The 27,548-nt window shown below is 44.3% G+C and overlaps 1 protein-coding gene across 1 annotated transcript in view; it reads left to right on the forward strand.

Annotated features, from left to right (window-relative positions):
• Positions 1-27,548, forward strand: part of LOC129857058 (disintegrin and metalloproteinase domain-containing protein 22-like) — a 136,526-nt gene that overhangs the window by 5,916 nt on the left and 103,062 nt on the right. The window lies entirely within an intron of this gene.

Raw genomic sequence — 27,548 nt, forward strand, 5'->3', positions numbered from 1 at the left:
TGGGATCCACGAGTTCTGCCTCTGGGTATGTAGAACAACAGAATCTGGCAGTACATCTTTATCACAGTGCTCTAATGAGGAATGAGACATCTTTCACCTCTGGCTGATCGTGTGGTACAGAGCAGACAGGACCATATTTCCTCCCAGTGTCCAGTGCCTTTTGGGACACCTTGTTTTGGGGAAGAAATTATATGCTGTGTGTTTGTGGGGCTATTTCTCTCGCTCTCCATCCCGCCATCTCTCTCTCACTCAGCTTTCTCCCTTTTTCACTTTTACTCCCTCTCACTGTTTCTCTGTCAGCTTTTACCACTTCTCTCTCTCCCTCTCTTCCTTTCTCTCAAGCTCTCTCTATCTGGCCCTCACACTCTGCTGACCAATGGTCTTTCACTAATGAGGGGAAGTTGTGTCTCTCTCTCTCTCTCTCTCTCTCTCTCTCTCTCTCTCTCTCTCTCTCTCTCTGTGTCTGTGTCACAGACACAAAGACACAGGGTGACAGGTTCAGTACACATCACTGCATTCTGTATCAGAAAGTAGGCTGGCCCTCTTTGAGGTCTCGTAGATTGGTGCATTGATTAAAGTAGGCTGGCCCTCTTTGAGGTCTCGTAGATTGGTGCATTGAGGAAAGTAGGCTGGCCCTCTTTGAGGTCTCGTAGATTGGTGCATTGATGAAAGTAGGCTGGCCCTCTGAGGTCTCGTAGATCGGTGCATTGATGAAAGGCTGGCCCTCTTTGAGGTCTCGTAGATTGGTGCATTGATGAAAGTAGGCTGGCCCTCTGAGGTCTCGTAGATCTGTGCATTGATTAAAGTAGGCTGGCCCTCTGAGGTCTCGTAGATCGGTGCATTGATGAAAGTAGGCTGGCCCTCTTTGAGGTCTCGTAGATCTGTGCATTGATTAAAGTAGGCTGGCCCTCTTTGAGGTCTCGTAGATTGGTGCATTGATGAAAGTAGGCTGGCCCTCTTTGAGGTCTCGTAGATTGGTGCATTGATGAAAGTAGGCTGGCCCTCTGAGGTCTCGTAGATCGGTGCATTGATGAAAGGCTGGCCCTCTTTGAGGTCTCGTAGATTGGTGCATTGATGAAAGTAGGCTGGCCCTCTGAGGTCTCGTAGATCTGTGCATTGATTAAAGTAGGCTGGCACTCTTTGAGGTCTCGTAGATTGGTGCATTGATGAAAGTAGGCTGGCCCTCTGAGGTCTCGTAGATCGGTGCATTTATGAAAGTAGGCTGGCCCTCTGAGGTCTCGTAGATCGGTGCATTGATGAAAGTAGGCTGGCCCTCTGAGGTCTCGTAGATCGGTGCATTGATGAAAGTAGGCTGGCCCTCTGAGGTCTCGTAGATTGGTGCATTGATGAAAGTAGGCTGGCCCTCTTTGAGGTCTCGTAGATCTGTGCATTGATTAAAGTAGACTGGCCCTCTTTGAGGTCTCGTAGATTGGTGCATTGATGAAAGTAGGCTGGCCCTCTTTGAGGTCTCGTAGATTGGTGCATTGATGAAAGTAGGCTGGCCCTCTGAGGTCTCGTAGATCGGTGCATTGATGAAAGGCTGGCCCTCTTTGAGGTCTCGTAGATTGGTGCATTGATGAAAGTAGGCTGGCCCTCTGAGGTCTCGTAGATCTGTGCATTGATTAAAGTAGGCTGGCACTCTTTGAGGTCTCGTAGATTGGTGCATTGATGAAAGTAGGCTGGCCCTCTGAGGTCTCGTAGATCGGTGCATTTATGAAAGTAGGCTGGCCCTCAGGTCTCGTAGATCGGTGCATTGATGAAAGTAGGCTGGCCCTCTGAGGTCTCGTAGATCGGTGCATTGATGAAAGTAGGCTGGCCCTCTGAGGTCTCGTAGATCGGTGCATTGATGAAAGTAGGCTGGCTCTCTGAGGTCTCGTAGATCGGTGCATTTATGAAAGTAGGCTGGCCCTCTGAGGTCTCGTAGATCGGTGCATTGATGAAAGTAGGCTGGCCCTCTGAGGTCTCGTAGATCGATGCATTGATGAAAGTAGGCTGGCCCTCTGAGGTCTCGTAGATCGATGCATTGCACTATTTTAGTTTATAAAGCCCCCTTACACAACTTCCGCGGTACCTTGCGTCATTGTTAACCTACAGATGTATGAGCTACCAGACCCGGTCTCAGGGAGGGCTAACTCGGGATATCCCTTCGATCGCCACTGAGTTTGGTAAATCGCTTTAAGTTTTTTTGCACCTTCCTCTTGGAATAGTTTCCAAACTCTTTAAATGTGATGTTTTGGTGTCTCGAGGGCTATTCAGATGGCTGCTGATTGACTATCTGTTTTACTGAAGAATGTGTGTTTTCTATGATTGTGTTTTGTATCTCTGTTGTGCTTTTTGTAGTGTATTGATATGCATCATTTTTGTAATCACAGGGTTCTTCTGAAAAAGAGACGTTGGTCTCAGCATGACTCCCTGTCAAAATAAAGGTGAAATAAATCAAACAAGCTCACCTAAGCAGGCAGTTGTGTGTAGAAGTGAGTCTGCATCATTAGAGTGAGTCTGTACTCTGTCGTGTCATTATAGCTGAAGTCATCTCTCTCTGTATGAGGATCTATTTCACCTGTCACCCAGAGCCATTCACACACAGTAGACTGAGAGAAATGGAGATGACATCACAGGAATATCCAAACAGCACAGTGCTGCCACTCGTAGGGTTACTGTATGATGCATGAAGCGTCATGTGTCATGACACAGTGTCCCTGTGGGATGTAGAGCTATTGTTGTGACACGGTCAGACATGTCTCTGTCGTATGTTGTGTTTGGTGACCTGAAGTGCTGGACGTCATCCATCATATGGAGTCTGTATTCTATGTTGGAGTCTGGAGTCCGTATTCACAGCTGTAACTGTGTGTCTGTATGGTTTGGGAAGCCTGCATATAGATTTGAACCCCTGTCCTGTTGTAGTGATCAGTACAATGGTAGTATGGAGAGAATGGTTCTCTGTCCTGTTGTAGTGATCAGTACAATGGTAGTATGGAGAGAATGGTTCTCTGTCCTGTTGTAGTGATCAGTACAATGGTAGTATGGAGAGAATGGTTCTCTGTCCTGTTGTAGTGATCAGTACAATGGTAGTATGGAGAGAATGGTTCTCTGTCCTGTTGTAGTGATCAGTACAATGGTAGTATGGAGGGAATGGTTCTCTGTCCTGTTGTAGTGATCAGTACAATGGTAGTATGGAGAGAATGGTTCTCTGTCCTGTTGTAGTGATCAGTACAATGGTAGTATGGAGGGAATGGTACTCTGTCCTGTTGTAGTGATCAGTACAATGGTAGTATGGAGGGAATGGTTCTCTGTCCTGTTGTAGTGATCAGTACAATGGTAGTATGGAGAGAATGGTTCTTTGTCCTGTTGTAGTGATCAGTACAATGGTAGTATGGAGGGAATGGTTCTCTGTCCTGTTGTAGTGATCAGTACAATGGTAGTATGGAGACAATGGTTCTCTGTCCTGTTGTAGTGATCAGTACAATGGTAGTATGGAGGGAATGGTTCTCTGTCCTGTTGTAGTGATCAGTACAATGGTAGTATGGAGAGAATGGTTCTCTGTCCTGTTGTAGTGATCAGTACAATGGTAGTATGGAGGGAATGGTTCTCTGTCCTGTTGTAGTGGTCAGTACAATGGTAGTATGGAGGGAATGGTTCTCTGGCCTGTTGTAGTGATCAGTACAATGGTAGTATGGAGGGAATGGTTCTCTGTCCTGTTGTAGTGATCAGTACAATGGTAGTATGGAGAGAATGGTTCTCTGTCCTGTTGTAGTGATCAGTACAATGGTAGTATGGAGAGAATGGTTCTCTGTCCTGTTGTAGTGATCAGTACAATGGTAGTATGGAGAGAATGGTTCTCTGTCCTGTTGTAGTGATCAGTACAATAGTAGTATGGAGAGAATGGTTCTCTGTCCTGTTGTCTCTTTCTCTCCCTCCCTCTTTCCATCTCTCTCTCTCCTGCGGTGGCTATGTGTTTCATGAGGTTCTGCTATATGCTTTGTGTGTTTGTGTGTGTGTGTGTGCTGCTCTTCCTGCATCCATCCAATCACACTGCACCCTGCTTGGGTTAAATGCAGAAGACACATTTCAATTGAATGCATTCAGTTGTACAACTGACTAGGTTTCCCCCTTTCCCTTTGTTGACGAGAGAACTTTCTTGAGCTGTGTGTGTGTGAGGAGGGCATTGAGGTTGAGCGTGCATGTTTCTTGGCTTCATGCAGCGAGACCTAGTTTCCTTAGGTTGATCAATGACCTCTCTCCTCTGTGTGTGTTTGTATGTGTTTAAGCAGTTGCAAGCATAACAAACAAGAGTCTGCTTGTTTTTATTTCAGTTGATTTTGAGATGCTACTCTCTCTTTCCACTGGGATCTTTTAATAAGATCACAGATTTGATGATGAAGAAGAGCCTCTCAGAAACGCATCAGGTATTTTTAGCTTCTGCCTACTATAACTGCAACTGTGAGGGTGTGTGTGTTTTTTAGTGTTATAATGTTACATGCACAAGTACAGTGAAATGCCTTTCTTGCAAGCCCTAAACCCAACAATGCAGTAGTCAGTAACAATGTAATAGTAAAAATACCAAAGTATTGCAGGGCAGAAGTGTGTCTGTGTTGCCTACTGTGCTAAGGTCACACATCACTTCCTTAGGCTTCTTTGTCCTCTCCCTCTTACATCTTTGGCTGCCTCCAAATTGCCATTCATGGCCTCGGGAGTGGGCTGGGATGGGGTGGGAGTGGGCTGCAATGGGGTGGGGGTGGGATGGGAGAGGGAGTGGGATGGGATGGGTTGGGGTGGGGGTGCTTCTTTGAATGATGCTCCCCTTTCCTCATAAACCACACCGCCTCCTCACCCCTCACCTCCCCTCCCACCTGCTCACGCTGAATAATTGATGTCCCTGTAAGATTAAAGGGGGACGCTGAAATGGGATGTGTGTGTGTGTGTGTGTGTGTGTGTGTGTGTGTGTGTGTGTGTGTGTGTGTGTGTGTGTGTGTGTGTGTGTGTGTGTGTGTGTGTGTGTGAATGGCTCAGTCTGGTGCTCTTACTGCAGTACCAATTAAGCCTCAATGTGGATCTTATAAACCATGGGCCAGTTTAGAGCCTGGGGGCCCACAGAACATATTATTTACATTACAACTAGTACAAACCTATGGTTTACATTGCAACTAGTACGAACCTATTGTTTCCATTACAACTAGTACAAACCTATGGTTTACATTACAACTAGTACAAACCTATGGTTTACATTACAACTAGTACAAACCTATTGTTTACATTACAACTAATACAAACCTATTGTTTCCATTACAACTAGTACAAACCTATTGTCTCCATTACAGCTAGTACAAACCTATGGTTTACATTACAACTAGTACAAACCTACGGTTTACATTACAACTAGTACAAACCTATGGTTTACCTTACAACTAGTACAAACCTATTGTTTACATTACAACTAATACAAACCTATTGTTTCCATTACAACTAGTACAAACCTATTGTCTCCATTACAGCTAGTACAAACCTATGGTTTACATTACAACTAGTACAAACCTACGGTTTACATTACAACTAGTACAAACCTATGGTTTACATTACAGCTAGTACAAACTTATTGTTTCCATTACAACTACTACAAACCTACGGTTTACATTACAGCTAGTACAAACCTATGGTTTACATTACAACTAGTACAAACCTACGGTTTACATTACAGCTAGTACAAACCTATTGTTTCCATTACAGCTAGTACAAACCTATTGTTTCCATTACAACTAGTACAAACCTATGGTTTACATTACAGCAAGTACAAACCTATTGTTTACATTACAACTAGTACAAACCTATTGTTTCCATTACAACTAGTACAAACCTATTGTTTACATTACAACTAGTACAAACCTATTGTTTACATTACAACTAGTACAAACCTATGGTTTACATTACAACTAGTACAAACCTATTGTTTCCATTACAGCTAGTACAAACCTATTGTTTACATTACAACTAGTACAAACCTACGGTTTACATTACAACTAGTACAAACCTATGGTTTACCTTACAACTAGTACAAACCTATTGTTTACATTACAACTAATACAAACCTACGGTTTACATTACAACTAATACAAACCTATTGTTTACATTACAACTAATACAAACCTATTGTTTACATTACAACTAATACAAACATATGGTTTACATTACAACTAGTACAAACCTATTGTTTACATTACAACTAGTACAAACCTATTGTTTACATTACAACCAATTCAAATCTATTGTTTCCATTACAACTAGTACAAACCTATTGTTTCCATTACAACTAGTACAAACCTATGGTTTACATTACAACTAGTACAAACCTATTGTTTACATTACAACTAATACAAACCTATGGTTTACATTACAACTAGTACAAACCTATTGTTTACATTACAACTAATACAAACCTATTGTTTACATTACAACCAATTCAAACATATGGTTTCCATTACAACTAGTACAAACCTATTGTTTCCATTACAACTATTTGGTCTTAAAACATGACATTTTTCCCATGTTTTATGTACTCTTAGAATGAGGTTAGGAGGTCTGTAGACTACATGTCTAACCAGTGTTTTGACATGTTATGAAATATTCACAGAGGCTTCAAGGCTCATTGTTGTATAAAAGGGATGTTGTTATACCGTATAGTTTCTATGAACAACCCCATAGAATTTCATCTCAGTGTTGACAGAATAGAATAAGTTCTGTGTGTGTGTGTGTCTCTCTCCCCCCTCTTCGTGTGAGATGAAAGGAGTAGGTGGGCAGGTGCTAGTGGGTGTCAGTAATTGCTATAACCTGTCTGTTTATGAAACTGGTGTTATGAGTGATACGGTTCCAGCACTGAGCTGGTTCCTTGCTGTTTCTGTGTGGGCTGTTGTCAGGACAACGAGAGGCCAGAGAGAGACTGGATATTCTGTTTCTATTGGAGTCGACTCCGACTCCTGCTATCAGAGTCGTTGGAGTCGATGCTTTCTCGACTGACTCAAATTTGACAAAACTGACCACAATTAGCTAAAATTAGCTACAGCTGCTATGTCAGTGTGTGCACGTGTCCTAATGAACTGGGTGATTGATAAGCAATGCATATGGAGCCATCTGACAATCTCTACTAAACAAAATACTTAAGGCTATTCAGTAGCCTACGCCAGACTAGCTGGCTGATTTGTTTTTAACGTCTTCAGGATTTTTGGTGTCGACTCTCCCCACATGAAAAAAATACTACAGATTACTATAGAATACTTCAGTACTTACTATATAATTCTATAGTAAAATGTAGTATACTGTAGAATACTATGCTACAAACGGTAGTGTCCCTCAATCATGTGGAGCACTTACTATAGAATGTTGTAGAATACTATAGTAAATACTACAGTATTATCTCCCCGAAAACATTGTTGTAAATACTACAGTAATGTACTCAAAAACACTACAGTCCGAAAAAGCACTTTTTGAACTAAAGTAAATACTACAGTATTTAATTTGCATATACCATACATGTTCCCCTCCCCCATATCAAGTTGTGCCACCCATAAGTGAGAAACCTACATGCCAAGTATAGACCATATAATGTGCTCCCTACATGTTATAGAAAAGAGCAAAAGCTCTGAACTCTCCATTCAGACCCCAGTCCTACCTACCTACCTACAGGTTATGTAAAATGTGTTCTTTTAGTATTTCTCCAGTAGGTTTCCTCGAGGAGAACGCCTGCAATTCTATGTCAAAGACAATAAAACAAAAACACTACAATAAATACCACAGTATACTTCAATCCACAAAAACACTACATTAATTACTATAGTATATACAGTTTTCTTTTACTACGGTATTTATACTACAGTATGCTACTGTAAATGCTACAGTAAAGTCAGCAAAAATATTACAGTATAGTATTTATACCATAGTAGACTATAATATTTATACCGTAGTAGACTATAGTATTTAAACCATAGTATACTATAGTATTCATACAATTGTATACTATATATATCTGCATGTATACTGTATTTTATACCATCTATTGCACCTTGCCTATGCCGCTGGGTCGTTACTCATCCATATACTTACATGTACATATTCTCATTCACCCCTTTTAGATGTGTGTTTATTAGGTAGTTGTTGGGGAATTGTTAGATTACTTGTTAGATATTACTGCACTGTCGGAACTAGAAGCACAAGCATTTCGCTACACTCGCATTAACATCTGTTAACCATGTTAATGTGACAAATAAAATTTGATTTGATTTATAGTATTGAAACCATAGTATATTATAGTGTTTTTTCATGTGGGTCCCACCACACTCTCTTTCCACCGTGTGGTCATTTCAGCCAACAGAGCCGCAGACAGAGACTGTTTATGCTAATAACAGGGTCAATTACTATTGGATGGAAAATGCATAATGCGTTCCACCAAAGGTAGGAGTGTATAGTATTACAGAATGAGGAGTAGGAGGTTAGTGTCTATGAAGCCTTGTTTTAACTTTATGTATCCGTGTGATGTTAGAAGCTACTTGGTAAATGTTGGTTTATGATTGGACGGAGTGATGCATGGATTCAGCTCAGATTGACATTTCCTGTAATACCTGAAGGGCAGATGGAGTGTGTGTGTGTGTGTGTGTGTGTGTGTGTGTGTGTGTGTGTGTGTGTGTGTGTGTGTGTGTGTGTGTGTGTGTGTGTGTGTGTGTGTGTGTGTTGTAGTGTATCCATGCTGTAGTGTATCCATGCTGTAGTGTATCCATGTTGTAGTGTATCCATGTTGTAGTGTATCCATGTTGTAGTGGTATCCATGTTGTAGTGGTATCCATGTTGTAGTGTATCCATGTTGTAGTGATATCCATGTTGTAGTGGTATCCATGTTGTAGTGGTATCCATGTTGTAGTGGTATCCATGTTGTAGTGGTATCCATGTTGTAGTGTATCCATGTTGTAGTGTATCCATGTTGTAGTGTATCCATGTTGTAGTGGTATCCATGTTGTAGTGTATCCATGTTGTAGTGTATCCATGTTGTAGTGTATCCATGTTGTAGTGTATCCATGTTGTAGTGTATCCATGTTGTAGTGGTATCCATGTTGTAGTGTATCCATGTTGTAGTGGTATCCATGTTGTAGTGGTATCCATGTTGTAGTGTATCCATGTTGTAGTGTATCCATGTTGTAGTGGTATCCATGTTGTAGTGATATCCATGTTGTAGTGTATCCATGTTGTAGTGGTATCCATGTTGTAGTGTATCCATGTTGTAGTGTATCCATGTTGTAGTGGTATCCATGTTGTAGTGTATCCATGTTGTAGTGTATCCATGTTGTAGTGGTATCCATGTTGTAGTGTATCCATGTTGTAGTGGTATCCATGTTGTAGTGTATCCATGTTGTAGTGTATCCATGTTGTAGTGGTATCCATGTTGTAGTGATATCCATGTTGTAGTGTATCCATGTTGTAGTGTATCTATGTTGTAGTGTATCCATGTTGTAGTGGTATCCATGCTGTAGTGTATCTATGTTGTAGTGTATCCATGTTGTAGTGGTATCCATGCTGTAGTGTATCCATGTTGTAGTGTATCCATGTTGTAGTGTATCTATGTTGTAGTGTATCCATGTTGTAGTGGTATCCATGCTGTAGTGTATCCATGTTGTAGTGTATCCATGTTGTAGTGATATCCATGTTGTAGTGTATCCATGTTGTAGTGATATCCATGTTGTAGTGTATCCATGTTGTAGTGTATCCATGTTGTAGTGTATCCATGTTGTAGTGTATCCATGTTGTAGTGATATCCATGTTGTAGTGTATCCATGTTGTAGTGTATCCATGTTGTAGTGTATCCATGTTGTAGTGATATCCATGTTGTAGTGTATCCATGTTGTAGTGTATCCATGTTGTAGTGTATCCATGTTGTAGTGTATCCATGTTGTAGTGTATCCATGTTGTAGTGATATCCATGTTGTAGTGTATCCATGTTGTAGTGTATCCATGTTGTAGTGTATCCATGTTGTAGTGTATCCATGTTCTAGTGTATCCATGTTGTAGTGTATCCATGTTGTAGTGATATCCATGTTGTAGTGTATCCATGTTGTAGTGATATCCATGTTGTAGTGTATCCATGTTGTAGTGGTATCCATGTTGTAGTGTATCCATGTTGTAGTGTATCCATGTTGTAGTGTATCCATGTTGTAGTGATATCCATGTTGTAGTGTATCCATGTTGTAGTGATATCCATGTTGTAGTGTATCCATGTTGTAGTGTATCCATGTTGTAGTGTATCCATGTTGTAGTGTATCCATGTTGTAGTGGTATCCATGTTGTAGTGTATCCATGTTGTAGTGGTATCCATGTTGTAGTGTATCCATGTTGTAGTGTATCCATGTTGTAGTGTATCCATGTTGTAGTGGTATCCATGTTGTAGTGGTATCCATGTTGTAGTGGTATCCATGTTGTAGTGGTATCCATGCTGTAGTGTATCCATGTTGTAGTGTATCCATGTTGTAGTGGTATCCATGTTGTAGTGGTATCCATGCTGTAGTGGTATCCATGCTGTAGTGTATCCATGTTGTAGTGGTATCCATGTTGTAGTGTATCCATGTTGTAGTGGTATCCATGTTGTAGTGATATCCATGTTGTAGTGGTATCCATGCTGTAGTGTATCCATGTTGTAGTGTATCCATGTTGTAGTGTATCCATGTTGTAGTGTATCCATGTTGTAGTGGTATCCATGTTGTAGTGGTATCTATGTTGTAGTGTATCCATGTTGTAGTGTATCCATGTTGTAGTGGTATCCATGTTGTAGTGATATCCATGTTGTAGTGTATCCATGTTGTAGTGTATCCATGTTGTAGTGATATCCATGTTGTAGTGGTATCCATGTTGTAGTGTATCCATGTTGTAGTGGTATCCATGTTGTAGTGGTATCCATGTTGTAGTGTATCCATGTTGTAGTGGTATCCATGTTGTAGTGTATCCATGTTGTAGTGTATCCATGTTGTAGTGGTATCCATGCTGTAGTGGTATCCATGTTGTAGTGGTATCCATGTTGTAGTGTATCTATGTTGTAGTGTATCCATGTTGTAGTGTATCCATGTTGTAGTGGTATCCATGTTGTAGTGGTATCCATGTTGTAGTGGTATCCATGTTGTAGTGGTATCCATGTTGTAGTGTATCCATGTTGTAGTGTATCCATGTTGTAGTGGTATCCATGCTGTAGTGGTATCCATGTTGTAGTGGTATCCATGTTGTAGTGTATCTATGTTGTAGTGTATCCATGTTGTAGTGTATCCATGTTGTAGTGGTATCCATGTTGTAGTGTATCCATGTTGTAGTGTATCCATGCTGTAGTGGTATCCATGTTGTAGTGTATCCATGTTGTAGTGTATCCATGCTGTAGTGGTGTCCATGTTGTAGTGTATCCATGTTGTAGTGTATCCATGTTGTAGTGTATCCATGTTGTAGTGTATCCATGTTGTAGTGTATCCATGCTGTAGTGGTATCCATGCTGTAGTGGTATCCATGTTGTAGTGTATCCATGTTGTAGTGGTATCCATGTTGTAGTGTATCCATGTTGTAGTGGTATCCATGTTGTAGTGGTATCCATGTTGTAGTGGTATCCATGTTGTAGTGTATCCATGCTGTAGTGTATCCATGTTGTAGTGTATCCATGTTGTAGTGGTATCCATGTTGTAGTGTATCCATGTTGTAGTGTATCCATGTTGTAGTGGTATCCATGTTGTAGTGTATCCATGTTGTAGTGTATCCATGTTGTAGTGGTATCCATGTTGTAGTGTATCCATGTTGTAGTGGTATCCATGTTGTAGTGTATCCATGTTGTAGTGTATCCATGTTGTAGTGGTATCCATGTTGTAGTGATATCCATGTTGTAGTGTATCCATGTTGTAGTGGTATCCATGTTGTAGTGTATCCATGTTGTAGTGTATCCATGTTGTAGTGGTATCCATGTTGTAGTGTATCCATGTCGTAGTGGTATCCATGTTGTAGTGGTATCCATGTTGTAGTGGTATCCATGTTGTAGTGGTATCCATGTTGTAGTGTATCCATGTTGTAGTGTATCCATGTTGTAGTGTATCCATGTTGTAGTGTATCCATGTTGTAGTGTATCCATGCTGTAGTGGTATCCATGCTGTAGTGGTATCCATGCTGTAGTGGTATCCATGTTGTAGTGGTATCCATGTTGTAGTGTATCCATGCTGTAGTGGTATCCATGTTGTAGTGTATCCATGTTGTAGTGGTATCCATGTTGTAGTGTATTCATGTTGTAGTGGTATCTATGTTGTAGTGGTATCCATGTTGTAGTGGTATCCATGTTGTAGTGTATCCATGTTGTAGTGGTATCCATGTTGTAGTGGTATCCATGTTGTAGTGTATCCATGTTGTAGTGGTATCCATGCTGTAGTGGTATCCATGTTGTAGTGTATCCATGTTGTAGTGGTATCCATGTTGTAGTGGTATCCATGTTGTAGTGTATCCATGTTGTAGTGTATCCATGTTGTAGTGTATCCATGTTGTAGTGTATCCATGTTGTAGTGGTATCCATGTTGTAGTGGTATCCATGCTGTAGTGTATCCATGTTGTAGTGTATCCATGTTGTAGTGGTATCCATGTTGTAGTGATATCCATGTTGTAGTGTATCCATGTTGTAGTGTATCCATGTTGTAGTGATATCCATGTTGTAGTGTATCCATGTTGTAGTGTATCCATGTTGTAGTGATATCCATGTTGTAGTGATATCCATGTTGTAGTGTATCCATGTTGTAGTGATATCCATGTTGTAGTGTATCCATGTTGTAGTGGTATCCATGCTGTAGTGTATCCATGTTGTAGTGTATCCATGTTGTAGTGGTATCCATGTTGTAGTGATATCCATGTTGTAGTGTATCCATGTTGTAGTGTATCCATGTTGTAGTGATATCCATGTTGTAGTGTATCCATGTTGTAGTGGTATCCATGTTGTAGTGTATCCATGTTGTAGTGTATCCATGTTGTAGTGATATCCATGTTGTAGTGTATCCATGTTGTAGTGTATCCATGTTGTAGTGATATCCATGTTGTAGTGTATCCATGTTGTAGTGTATCCATGTTGTAGTGTATCCATGTTGTAGTGGTATCCATGTTGTAGTGTATTCATGTTGTAGTGGTATCCATGTTGTAGTGGTATCCATGTTGTAGTGGTATCCATGTTGTAGTGGTATCCATGTTGTAGTGTATCCATGTTGTAGTGTATCCATGTTGTAGTGGTATCCATGTTGTAGTGATATCCATGTTGTAGTGGTATCCATGTTGTAGTGGTATCCATGTTGTAGTGTATCCATGCTGTAGTGTATCCATGTTGTAGTGTATCCATGTTGTAGTGGTATCCATGTTGTAGTGTATCCATGGTGTAGTGTATCCATGTTGTAGTGGTATCCATGTTGTAGTGGTATCCATGTTGTAGTGTATCCATGTTGTAGTGTATCCATGTTGTAGTGGTATCCATGTTGTAGTGGTATCCATGTTGTAGTGGTATCCATGTTGTAGTGTATCCATGTTGTAGTGTATCCATGTTGTAGTGTATCCATGTTGTAGTGTATCCATGTTGTAGTGGTATCCATGTTGTAGTGGTATCCATGTTGTAGTGTATCCATGTTGTAGTGTATCCATGTTGTAGTGGTATCCATGTTGTAGTGTATCCATGTTGTAGTGGTATCCATGTTGTAGTGTATCCATGTTGTAGTGGTATCCATGTTGTAGTGTATCCATGTTGTAGTGGTATCCATGTTGTAGTGGTATCCATGTTGTAGTGTATCCATGTTGTAGTGTATCCATGTTGTAGTGTATCCATGTTGTAGTGTATCCATGTTGTAGTGGTATCCATGTTGTAGTGGTATCCATGTTGTAGTGTATCCATGTTGTAGTGTATCCATGTTGTAGTGGTATCCATGTTGTAGTGGTATCCATGTTGTAGTGTATCCATGTGTTAGTGTATCCATGCTGTAGTGGTATCCATGTTGTAGTGGTATCCATGTTGTAGTGGTATCCATGTTGTAGTGTATCCATGTTGTAGTGTATCCATGTTGTAGTGGTATCCATGTTGTAGTGGTATCCATGTTGTAGTGTATCCATGTTGTAGTGGTATCCATGTTGTAGTGTATCCATGTTGTAGTGGTATCCATGTTGTAGTGTATCCATGTTGTGATGGTTCCCCCGTCCCCCACCTGCAGAAACACTCCTCTCTAGTCTCTTCCTAGGCCTGTAATTTGTTACGGAGAGTAGTGATCTGATTTACAGTGGACTTAATGAGAAATACACAGAGTTGAGAGGCAGAGTCAAAAAAGAGAGAGAGAAAGTGAGTGGGAAGGCCAGAGAGATCTGGTTGTCCTTCATGCACCCTTGGGTCTTGGTGTTGGTGGGAGGGTGTGGGGTTGGGTGGGGGGAGGGGGGGGGGTGTATATGTGCAGGAGAGAGGGAGGGATGGGGGACGAAAGTCTATCTCTCTTCCTCCTTCCCTCCCCCTGCTCCCCCTCTCTCCTTCCCTTCTCTCCCTCCTCTCTCTGATCTGTCTGTGTTGTCTGATCAGACAGACACTTTAACTGGCTCAACATTACAGCAGAGTGGGTGAGGGTGTGGAGTGGGGTGTGCCGGCGTGAAGCTGAAGGGTATGTTAGTTGAGGATAGACTGAGGGAGTGGAGTGGGGTGTGCCGCGTGAAGCTGAAGGGTATGTTAGTTGAGGATAGACTGAGGATGTGGAGTGGGGTGTGCCGCGTGAAGCTGAAGGGTATGTTAGTTGAGGATAGACTGAGGATGTGGAGTGGGGTGTGCCGCGTGAAGCTGAAGGGTATGTTAGTTGAGGATAGACTGAGGGTGTGGAGTGGGGTGTGCCGGCGTGAAGCTGAAGGGTATGTTAGTTGAGGATAGACTGAGGGTGTGGAGTGGGGTGTGCCGCGTGAAGCTGAAGGGTATGTTAGTTGAGGATAGACTGAGGGTGTGGAGTGGGGTGTGCCCGCGTGAAGCTGAAGGGTATGTTAGTTGAGGATAGACTGAGGGTGTGGAGTGGGGTGTGCCCGCGTGAAGCTGAAGGGTATGTTAGTTGAGGATAGACTGAGGGTGTGGAGTGGGGTGTGCCTGCGTGAAGCTGAAGGGTATGTTAGTTGAGGATAGACTGAGGGTGTGGAGTGGGGTGTGCCGGCGTGAAGCTGAAGGGTATGTTAGTTGAGGATAGACTGAGGGTGTGGAGTGGGGTGTGCCGCGTGAAGCTGAAGGGTATGTTAGTTAAGGATAGACTGAGGGTGTGGAGTGGGGTGTGCCGGCGTGAAGCTGAAGGGTATGTTAGTTGAGGATAGACTGAGGGAGTGGAGTGGGGTGTGCCGGCGTGAAGCTGAAGGGTATGTTAGTTAAGGATAGACTGAGGGAGTGGAGTGGGGTGTGCCGGCGTGAAGCTGAAGGGTATGTTAGTTGAGGATAGACTGAGGGTGTGGAGTGGGGTGTGCCGGCGTGAAGGGTAAGGGGAAGAGTGAATATTTTGGGAGTAAGGGGTAGAGTGAATATTTTGGGAGTGGGGGTGGACTGACTGTATAGAATAAATGTTAGTGGGTGCGTTCGTGTCAGGGGGTAAGAGGTAGGCACGTGCCTCTTTTTGTGTTTTCTTGGAAGGAATTGGGGGGGGGGGGGGGGGGTTGGAGATTAGGATGTACTAGACACGTGCCCCTCTTTTTTGGAAGGGGGGAGTCATGGATGAGTTCTTTGTCTCACTCACACACGTGCACACACACACAGAGAGCCGTGGTTAAAGCGTTGGGCCAGTAACCAAAAGGTTGCTGGATCGAATCCCTGAGCTGACAATGTAAAATGTTGTCGTTCTGCCCCTGAACAAGGCAGTTAACCCACTGTTCCCCGGTAGGCCATCATTGTAAATAAGAATTTGTTCTTAACTGACTTGCCTAGTTAAATGAAGGTTACTGTCACGATCGTCTTTTGGAGAGAGAGAGGACCAAGGCGCAGCGCGTGAAAAATACATCTTCTTTTTATTTTAAGAAGGAAAAACAAAAACAAACCAACAAAACAGACGACCGTGAAGCTATACACACATAAGTGCTGACACAAAACACTTCGACATAGACAATTCCCCACAAACAGCTAAAGCCTATGGTTGCCTTAAATATGGCTCCCAATCAGAGACAACAATAACCAGCTGTCTCTAATTGAGACCCAATTCAGGCAACCATAGACTTTCCTAGATACCTACACTCAACCATAGACACAGCTAGACTTCTATACTAAACATAAACCCAACTACTCTAATAAACCCCCTAAACTTTACAACCACCCTAGACACTACAAAAAACACATACATTCCCCATGTCACACGCTGACCTAACTAAAATAATTAAGAAAACAAAGAATACTAAGGCCAGGGCGTGACATAACCCCCCCCCCTTAAGGTGCGAACTCCGGGCGCACCAGCACACAGTCTAGGGGAGGGTCTGGGTGGGCGTCCTTCCACGGCGGCTCCGGCACTGGTCGTGGTCCCCACCCCACCACAGTCACTACCCGCCTCCGTAGCCTCCTCCAAATGGCCACCCTCCACATTAACCCCACTGGATTAAGGGGCAGCACCGGACTAAGGGGCAGCACCGGACTAAGGGGCAGCACCGGACTAAGGGGCAGCACCGGACTAAGGGGCAGCACCGGACTAAGGGGCAGCACCGGACTAAGGGGCAGCACCGGACTAAGGGGCAGCACCAGGATAAGGGGCAGCACCAGGATAAGGGGCAGCACCAGGATAAGGGGCAGCACCAGGATAAGGGGCAGCACCAGGATAAGGGGCAGCTCCGGACTGAGGGACGGCAGCTCCAGACTGAGGGACGGCAGCTCCGGACTGAGGGACGGCAGCTCCGGACTGAGGGACGGATCCTGGCTGGATGACGGCTCTGGCGGATCCTGGCTGGACGGCTCATGGCTGGCTGACGGATCTGGCTGCTCATGGCTGGCTGACGGATCTGGCTGCTCATGGCTGGCTGACGGATCTGGCTGCTCATGGCTGGCTGACGGATCTGGCTGCTCATGGCTGGCTGACAGATCTGGCTGCTCATGGCTGGCTGACGGATCTGGCTGCTCATGGCTGGCTGACGGATCTGGCTGCTCATGGCTGGCTGACGGATCTGGCTGCTCCTGTCTGGTAGGCGGCTCTGGCAGATCCTGTCTGGTAGGCGGCTCTGGCAGATCCTGTCTTGTAGGCGGCTCTGGCAGATCCTGTCTGGTTGGCGGCTCTGGCAGATCCTGTCTGGTTGGCGGCTCTGGCAGATCCTGTCTGGTAGGCGGCTCTGGCAGATCCTGTCTGGTTGGCGGCTCTGGCAGATCCTGACTGACGAACGGCTCTAGCGACTCCTGACTGACGGGCGGCTCTGACGGCTCGGGGCAGACGGATGGCTCAGATGGCGCTGGGTAGACGGATGGCTCAGATGGCGCTGGGTAGACGGATGGCTCAGATGGCGCTGGGTAGACGGGTGGCTCAGATGGCGCTGGGTAGACGGGTGGCTCAGATGGCGCTTGGCAGACGGGTGGCTCAGATGGCACTTGGCAGACGGGCAGTTCAGGCCCCGCTGTGCAGACGGCAGACTCTGGCCGGCTGAGGCGCACTGTAGGCCTGGTGCGTGGTGCCGGAACTGGTGTTACCGGGCTGGGGACACGCACCTTCAGGCTAGTGCGGGGAGAACGAACAGGGCATACTGGACCCTGGAGACGCACATTAGGCCTAGTGCGTTGTGCCGGAACTGGTGGTACCGGGCTGGGGGGAGCAGGGGGTGCGGGGAGCAGCAACAGGACACACAGGACTCTGGGGACACACAGGAGGCTTGGTGCGTGGTGTAGGCACCGGTGGCAAAGGGCTGGAGACACGCACCATAGGGCTAGTGCGTGGAGGAGGCACTGGTGGTACTGGGTCGGGGCGGGGAGGTGGCGCCGGAAATACCAGACCGTGCATGCGTACTGGCTCCCTTGAGCACTGAGCCTGCCCAACCTTACCTGGTTGTATGCTCCCCGTCGCCCGACCAGTGCGGGGAGGTGGAATAACCCGCACCGGGCTATGTAGGCGAACCGGGGACACCATGCATAAGGCTGGTGCCATGTACGCCGGCCCGAGGAGACGCACTGGTGACCAGATGCGTTGGGCCGGCTTCATGACATCCGGCTCAACGCTCAATCTAGCCCGGCCGATACGTGGAGCTGGAATGTACCGAACCGGGCTATGCACGCGTACAGGAGACACCATGCGCTCTACTGCGTAACACGGTGTCTGCCCGTACTCTCGCTCTCCACGGTAAGTACAGGGAGTAGGCGCAGGTCTCCTACCTGACTTCACCACACTCCCTTTAAGGCCCCCCCCAAGAAATTTTTGAGTTGTACTCACGGGCTTCCAGCCTTGCTTCCGTGCTGCCTCCTCATATCGCCTCCTCTCGGCTTTAGCTGCCTCCAGCTCTTCACGAGGGAGGCGATATTCTCCCGGTTGTGCCCAAGGCACCTTACCATCCAGTATCTCCTCCCATGTCCATGAATCCTGTGTAGGTGGATCCTGTTGCCGCTTGACACGCCGCTTGGTCGTATGTTGGTGGGGAATTCTGTCACGATCGTCTTTTGTTGAGAGAGAGGACCAAGGCGCAGCGCGTGAAAAATACATCTTCTTTTTATTTTAAGAAGGAAAAACAAAAACAAACCAACAAAACAGACGACCGTGAAGCTATACACACATAAGTGCTGACACAAAACACTTCGACATAGACAATTCCCCACAAACAGCTAAAGCCTATGGTTGCCTTAAATATGGCTCCCAATCAGAGACAACAATAACCAGCTGTCTCTAATTGAGACCCAATTCAGGCAACCATAGACTTTTCTAGATACCTACACTCAACCATAGACACAGCTAGACTTCTATACTAAACATAAACCCGACTACTCTAATAAACCCCCTAAACTTTACAACCACCCTAGACACTACAAAAAACACATACATTCCCCATGTTACACCCTGACCTAACTAAAATAATGAAGAAAACAAAGAATACTAAGGCCAGGGCGTGACAGTTACACACTCTGTCTCTGTGTCTCTGTGTCTCTCTCGCTCTCGCTCTCGCTCTCGCACTCTCTCCCTCTCTCTCTCTCTCTCTCTCTCTCTCTCTCTCTCTCTCTCTCTCTCTCTCTCTCTGTGTATAGCAGCCATACTCAGTGTGTAGGATTATGGAGGACAAAGCGATAGTTAATACAGCATCTCTGTGAGAACAGGGACAGTAGATAGGCTATTGAAGAGGGACAGTATAAATACTATTGAACAGAGACAGTAGATAGACTATTGAACAGGGACAGTAGATAGACTATTGAACAGGGACAGTAGATAGACTATTGAACAGGGACAGTAGATATACTATTGAACAGAGACAGTAGATAGACTATTGAACAGGGACAGTAGATAGACTGTTGAACAGAGACAGTAGATAGACTGTTGAACAGGGACAGTAGATAGACTGTTGAACAGGGACAGTAGATAGACTGTTGAACAGGGACAGTAGATAGACTATTGAACAGGGACAGTAGATAGACTATTGAACAGGGACAGTAGATAGACTATTGAACAGGGACAGTAGATAGACTGTTGAACAGGGACAGTAGATAGACTATTGAACAGAGACAGTAGATAGACTGTTGAACAGGGACAGTAGATAGACTATTGAACAGAGACAGTAGATAGACTGTTGAACAGGGACAGTAGATAGACTATTGAACAGAGACAGTAGATAGACTGTTGAACAGAGACAGTAGATAGACTATTGAACAGAGACAGCAGATCGACTGTTGAACAGGGACAGTAGATAGACTGTTGAACAGGAACAGTAGATAGACTATTGAACAGAGACAGTAGATAGACTGTTGAACAGAGACAGCAGATCGACTGTTGAACAGGGACAGTAGATAGACTGTTGAACAGGGACAGTAGATAGACTATTGAACAGGGAAAGTAGATAGACTATTGAACAGAGACAGTAGATAGACTGTTGAACAGAGACAGTAGATAGACTATTGAACAGAGACAGTAGATAGACTATTGAACAGAGACAGTAGATAGACTATTGAACAGAGACAGTAGATAGACTATTGAACAAAGACAGTAGATAGACTATTGAACAGAGACAGTAGATAGACTATTGAACAGAGACAGTAGATAGACTATTGAACAGAGACAGTAGATAGACTATTGAACAGAGACAGTAGATAGACTATTGAACAGAGAACAGGAAAAGACACAGTGGGGATAAAGACTATGGTTGCTTTTCCCCTTTATTGTTCTTCTTTCCAAATAACCACTACACATAACCAGTCATAAGCTTCATCACACACACACACACACACACACACACACACACACACACACACACACACACACACACACACACACACACACACACACACACACACACACACACACACACACACACACACACACACACACACACACACACACACACACACACACACACACACACACACTTTCTCTGATTAGAGGGATGGCCGCTACCATTCAGAGGACAAAGGCCATGACCTCATGACACTGTTACTGGGATGAGAGGATGGGGAAGTGTGTGAGGAAGGGGGGAACAGGTGAGACTAGCTGCAGCTGTCCCCAAACCCTCCCCTCACACTCTCTCTCTCTTTCAATTAAATGATCTTTCACCCATCCCTCTTTCTCTTCCAATCTCTATCCCCCCTCCTCTCCCGCTCTCATCCTGCCCTACCCCCAACTCATTTCAGACCTCTGACACAGTACATGTCCCATCCGTGTGTGTGTGTGTGTGTATAACGGTTTGATGTGGTAGTTTATATTGTATTGTTATAGAGATAGTGATGGTGGTTCACAGAGGAGGTTCTCACTGAGAAATACACAGAGAAATAATTTCTCTCTCAATTCAATTCAAAGGGCTTTATTGGCATGGGAAACATATGTTTACATTGCCAAAGCAAATTAAATAGATAATAAACAAACGTGAAATAAGCAATCCAAAATTAACAGTGAACATTACACTCACAAGTTTCACAGGAATATACACATTTCAAATGTACAGTGTTATAATGATGTTTTAATTAAATAAGATAAATATGGGTTGTATTTCCAATGGTGTTTGTTCTTCAATGGTTGCTCTTTTATTTTGGCAACAGGTCACAAATCTTGCTGCTGTGATAGCACACTGGTATTTCACCCAATAAATATGAGTTTATCAACATTGGATTTGTTTTCGAATTCTTTGTGGGTCTGTGTAATCTGAGAGAAATATGTCTCTCTAATATGGTCATACATTTGGCAGGAGGTTAGGAAGTGCAGCTCATTTTCCACCTCATTTTGTCTTCTTTTGAGAGCCAGGTCTGCCTTCGGGGACCTTTCTCAATAGCATGGCTATTATCACTGAGCTCTCTCTCTCTCTCTCTCTCTCTCTCTCTCTCTCTCTCTCTCTCTCTCTCTCTCTCTCTCTCTCTCTCTCTCTCTCTCTCTCTCTCTCTCTCTCTCTCTCTCTCTCTCTCTCTCGCTCTCTCTCTCTCTCTCTCTCTCTCTCTCTCTCTCTCTCTCTCTCTCTCTCTCTCTCCTCTCTCTCTCTCTCTCTCTCTCTCTCTCTCTCTCTCTCTCTTTCTCGCTCTCTCTCTCCCCCTCTTCCTTTCTGATGTGACTCTCTTACATTCTGAGCTGTTCTCTCTGTGTTGTTTTTCTACTCTATCTTCTAGGGAGGTCAGCACACAGTCCATCTCTCCTCACACACGCATGTACACTCCTGTCCATGTCAGCCAAGTCCCCCGTCAACTACTACATCAGTTATTCCTCTCCTTTTTATAGCAGTGTTTGTATGTGGGTTATGTAAAAGGGACTCCTGGGTTCTTTTCCCAGTGAGTGTGTGAAGCAGGGCTGAATGAGCTCAGCTTGGCCCAGCTCTGTGGTTGAAAGCAGCTCAAAGCAGCCCTCTGAAGACCATGCCAATCTACACACACACACACGCACGCACACTCACACACACGCACGCACACTCACACACACACACACACACACACACACACACACACACACACACACACACACACACACACACACACACACACACACACACACACACACACACACACACACACACACACACACACACACACACACTGATCCTGCCAATCTGGACTCTTTGTGGACTTTCCCTCCTTGTGGTACCATGACGATGCCCAGGGACTGTAGTCGTGAGAGGAATCCTAGAACACATGGAACCTAGAATGTGTGATAGTTCACGGAGTTGTCACCTCAGGCCAGAGAAGGGTACCTCAGTTCATGTTAGTCATTTAGCCGATGCTCTAATTCAACGTGACTCAGAACAAGTCATACAAATGAGGAGGTTGTGAGAGGATGTCAAGTTCCTGACCTTGTTTTCCTTTTGTATAGTTGTGTTTAGTGGGTCAGGACGTGAGCTGGGTGGGCAGTCTGTGTTGTTTGTTCTATGTTAAGTGTCAGGTTTAATTGACCTTGTATGGCTCTCAATCAGAGGCAAGTGTTTTACGTTTTCCTCTGATTGAGAACCATATATAGGTAGGTTGTTTTCACATTGTTTGTTGTGGTTGGTTGTCTTCCGTGTCTGTGTAAGTTGCACCACACGGGACTGTTTCGGTTTGTCGTTCGTGTATGTAGTCTGTTCCTGTTCGTGCGTTCTTCGTATATTGTAAGTTCTCAAGTCCAGGTCTGTCTACATCGTTTATTTGTTTTGTAGGTTGTTGAAGTGTTTTCGTGTTTCGTCTATCATTTAAATAAATCAGTATGTCAAACTATCACGCTGCACATTGGTCCTCTGATCCTTCTCGCCTCTCCTCGTCTGAGGAGGAGGACAAAGTAAATGATCGTTACAGAGGAATTCTGTGACTGACAGACCAACGGACCCCCTGGATAGCTCATACTAACCCCCACCCCACTACTCTAAAAAGGTTTACCACAAAACCTTGCAAGTCCTACTTTACAAAAGGCTTTTCTAAACCGCATTTTCCAATGGAGCAAAAGTTGTGTTGATGTGGTAGTGTTTGGTTTCCCTGGTGTTGCAGTAGGGTGTCTGTCTGTCTGTCTGTCTGTCTGTCTGTCTGTCTGTCTGTCTGTCTGTCTGTCTGTCTGTCTGTCATCCATGTCTTTACTAGATTGTCTCTGAGCTTGAATGACAGCTGGAGTCTGGCTGGCTAATATCTGTTACCACAGTGATGAAGGCGGAGAGAGAGGAGGATTCAGAGAGGGAGAGAGAAAGAGGTAAGGCAGATTTATAGATTGAAAGGGGGGGACAGAGTGAAAGAGAGAGAGAGACAGACCATTGTGTGTGTAGTGTGAAAAGTCTCTGTTACAAATCCACACCTGGCTGTTTAGTCAGACTACTGATACTAGCTGGGTCCTATCTGCTTGTCTGCTGCTGCTTCTCACTCAATTCAATTTAAGGGCTTTATTGGCATGGTCAACATATGTTAACATTGCCAAAGAAAGTAAAGTAGATAATAAACAAAAGTGAAACTAATAGTAACCATTACACTCACAGAAGTTACAAAATAATAAAGACATTTCAAATGTCATGTTATGTCTATATACAGTGTTGTAACGATGTGCAAATAGTTAAAGTACAAAAGGGAAAATAAATAAACATAAATATGGGTTGTATTTACATTGGTGTTTGTTCTTCACTGGTTGCCCTTTTCTTGTGGCAACAGGTCACACATATTGCTGCTGTGATGGCACACTGTGGTATTTCACCCAATAGATATGGGAGTTTATCCAAATTGGATTTGTCTTCAAATTCTTTGTGGATCTGTGTAATCTGAGGGAAATATGTGTCTCTAATGTGTCTCTAATATGGTCATACATTTGGCAGGTTAGGAAGTGCAGCTCAGTTTCCACCTCATTTTGTTGGCAGTGTGCACATAGCCTGTCTTCTCTTGACAGCCAGGTTTGCCTAGGGCAACCTTTCTCAATAGCAAGGCTATGTTCACTGAGTCTGTACATAGTCAAAGCTTTCCTTCAGTTTGGGTCAGTCACAGAGGTCAGGTATTCTGCCACTGTGTGCTCTCTGTTTAGGGCCAAATAGCGTTCTGCTCTGCATATATTATTTGGTGTTTTACGTTGTACACAGAGGATATTGTGGCAGAATTCTGCATGCAGAGTCTCGATTTGGTGTTTGTTCCATTTTGACTTCAGATTCTAGCAGGGTGAGGCCAGGTGCTGCAGACTGTTCTAGTGCCCTCGCCAATTCGTTGATATATCTGTTAAAGAGGGTGGGGCTTAAGCTGCATCCCTATCTCACCCCACGGCCCTGTGGAAAGAAATGTGTTTTTTTCTCCCAATTTTAACTGCGCACTTGTTTGTGTACATGGATTTTATGTCATATGTTTTTTCCCCAACACCGCTTTCCATCAATTTGTATAGCAGACCCTCATGCCAAATTGAGTCAAAGACTTTTTTGAAATCAACAAAGCGTGAGAAGACTTTGCCTTTGTTTTGGTTTGTTTGTTTGTCAATTAGGGTGTGCAGGGTGAATACGTGGTCTGTCGTATGGTAATTTGGTAAAATGGCAATTTGACATTTGCTCAGTATATTGTTTTCACTGAGGAAATGTACGAGTCTGCTGTTAATGGTAATGCAGAGAATTTTCCCAAGGTTGCTGTTGACGCATATCCCACGGTAGTTATTGGGGTCAAATTTGTCTCCACTTTTGTGGATCGGGGTCATCAGGCCTTGGTTCCAAATATTGGGGAAGATGCCAGAGCTAAGGATGATGTTAAAGAGTTTAGGTATAGCCAAGTGGAATTTGTGGTCTGTATAATTGATCATTTCATTGAGGATACAATCAACACTACAGGCCTTTTTGGGTTGGAGGGTTATGATTTTTGTCCTGTAGTTCATTCAATGTATTTGGAGAATCCAGTGGGTTTTGGTAGTCTTTAATAGTTTATTCTAAGATTTGTATTTTGTCATGTAGAAGTGTTTTGCTGTTTGTTCTTTGTTATAGGACCAAAAAGTTTGGAGAAGTGGTTTACCCATACATCTCCATTTTGGGTAGATAACTCTTCGTGTTGTTGTTTGTTTAGTGTTTTCCAATTATCCCAGAAGTGGTTAGTCTATGGATTCTTCAATTACATTGAGCTGATTTCTGACGTACTGGTCCTTCTTTTTCCGTAGTGTATTTCTGTATTGTTTTAATGATTCACCATAGTGAAGGCGTAGACTCAGGTTTTTGGGTCTCTAGGTTTTTTTGTTGGATAGGTTTCTCAATTTCTTTCTTAGGTTTTTGCATTCTTCATCAAACCATTTGTCATTGATGTTAATTTTCTTTTTTTTCTGTTTGACAATTTTAGATTTGATAGGGAAGCTGAGAGGTCAAATATACTGTTCAGGTTTTCCACTGCCAAGGTTACACCTTCAGTATTACAGTGGAACGTTTTGTCCAGGAAGTTGTCTAAAAGGGATTTAATTTGTTGTTGTCTAATTGTTTTTTGGTAGGTTTCCACACTACATTCCTTCCATCTATAGCATTTCTTAATATTATTCAGTTCCTTTGGCTTTGAGTCCTCGTGATTGAGTATTGCTCTGTTCAATTAGACTGTGATTTTGCTGTGATCTGATAGGGGTGTCAGTGGGCTGACTGAATGCTCTGAGAGACTCTGGGTTGAGGTCAGTAATAAAGTAGTCTACAGTACTACTGCCAAGAGATGAGCTATAGGTATACCTACCATAGGAGTCCCTTTGAAGCCTACCATTGACTATGTACTTACCCAGCGTGCGACAGAGCTGCAGGAGTTGTGACCAGTTGGAAATGATTGATCCCCCCCTTCTCTCCCTTTCTCTCTTTTTCTCTCCCTCTGTGTGTTTTTCTTTTTGTTGTTGTTTGTTTACTAAGATACTCGCTTTTGATGTGTGTGTGGGAGGATGTGTTACTGTCTGTTACTGAAACCTCCCTCTTTCTGTTACTGAAACCTCCCTCTCTCTGTCGTTCTGTTACTGAAACCTCCCTCTTTCTGTTACTGAAACCTCCCTCTTTCTGTTACTGAAACCTCCCTCTCTGCTGTTATGTTACTGAAACCTCCCTCTCTCTGCTGTTCTGTTACTGAAACCTCCCTCTCTGCTGTTCTGTTACTGAAACCTCCCTCTTTCTGTTACTGAAACCTCCCTCTCTCTGTCGTTCTGTTACTGAAACCTCCCTCTCTCTGTTACTGAAACCTCCCTCTCTCTGTCGTTCTGTTACTGAAACCTCCCTCTCTCTGTTACTGAAACCTCCCTCTCTCTGTCGTTCTGTTACTGAAACCTCCCTCTCTGCTGTTCTGTTACTGAAACCTCCCTCTTTCTGTTACTGAAACCTCCCTCTGTCAACGTCGTGTGTATAGGTGGCAGGGAAGTCAGGCGCAGGAGAGTAAACGAAGTGTAGCTGGAGACTTTTAATAAATGTCCATGACATGCTCCAAACACGAGAAATATACATACATAAAATAAACATGGGTACGAGGACCCGTCGCGCACCTATACACCAAATAAACAACACTTGACATAAAACAATCTCTGACAAACACATGAAGGGAAAGAGAGGGTTAAATACACAACAGGTAATGAATGGGATTGACAACAGGTGTGTGGGAAGACAAGACAAAACCAATGGAAAATGAAAAATGGATCGATGATGGCTAGAAGGCCGGTGAAGTCGACCGCCGAACACCGCCCGGACAAGGAGAGGCAACGACTTCGGCAGAAGTCGTGACATTACCCCCCCCCTGACGCGCGGCTCCAGCTGCGCGTCGACACTGGCCTCGGGGACGACCCGGAGGGCGAGGTGCAGGGCGATCCGGATGGAGGCGGATGAATTCTTTTAACATGGAAGGATCTAAAACGTCCTCCACCGGAACCCAGCATCTCTCCTCCGGCCCGTACCCCTCCCAGTCCACGAGGTACTGAAGGTCCCTCGCCCGACGTCTCGAATCCAAAATGGATCGAACAGAGTACGCCGGGACCCCCTCGATGTCTAGAGGAGGCGGAGGAACTTCACGCACTTCAGCCTCCTGGAGCGGGCCAGCCACCACCGGCCTGAGGAGAGACACATGGAACGAGGGGTTAATACGGTAATTAGTGGGCAGTTGTAACCTATAACATACCTCGTTCACTCTCCTCAGGACTTTAAACGGCCCCACAAACCGCGGACACAGCTTCCGGCAGAGCAGGCGGAGGGGCAGGTTTCGGGTCGAGAGCCAGACCCTGTCCCCTGGTACGAACACCGGGGCCTCACTGCGGCGACGGTCTGTGCCAATTTTCTGGCGCCTTATGGCACGCTGAAGGTGGACGTGGGCTGCCTCCCAGGTTTCCTCAGCGTGCCGAAACCAATTGTCCACCGCAGGAGCTTCGGTCTGACTCTGATGCCAAGGAGCCAGAACCGGCTGATACCCTAATACACATTGAAAAGGGGTAAGGTTAGTGGAGGAGTGACGTAGCGAGTTCTGGGCCATCTCTGCCCAGGGCACGAACTTCGCC

This window comes from Salvelinus fontinalis, chromosome 6, assembly GCF_029448725.1.
Source record: "Salvelinus fontinalis isolate EN_2023a chromosome 6, ASM2944872v1, whole genome shotgun sequence".
Lineage (NCBI taxonomy): Eukaryota > Metazoa > Chordata > Actinopteri > Salmoniformes > Salmonidae > Salvelinus > Salvelinus fontinalis.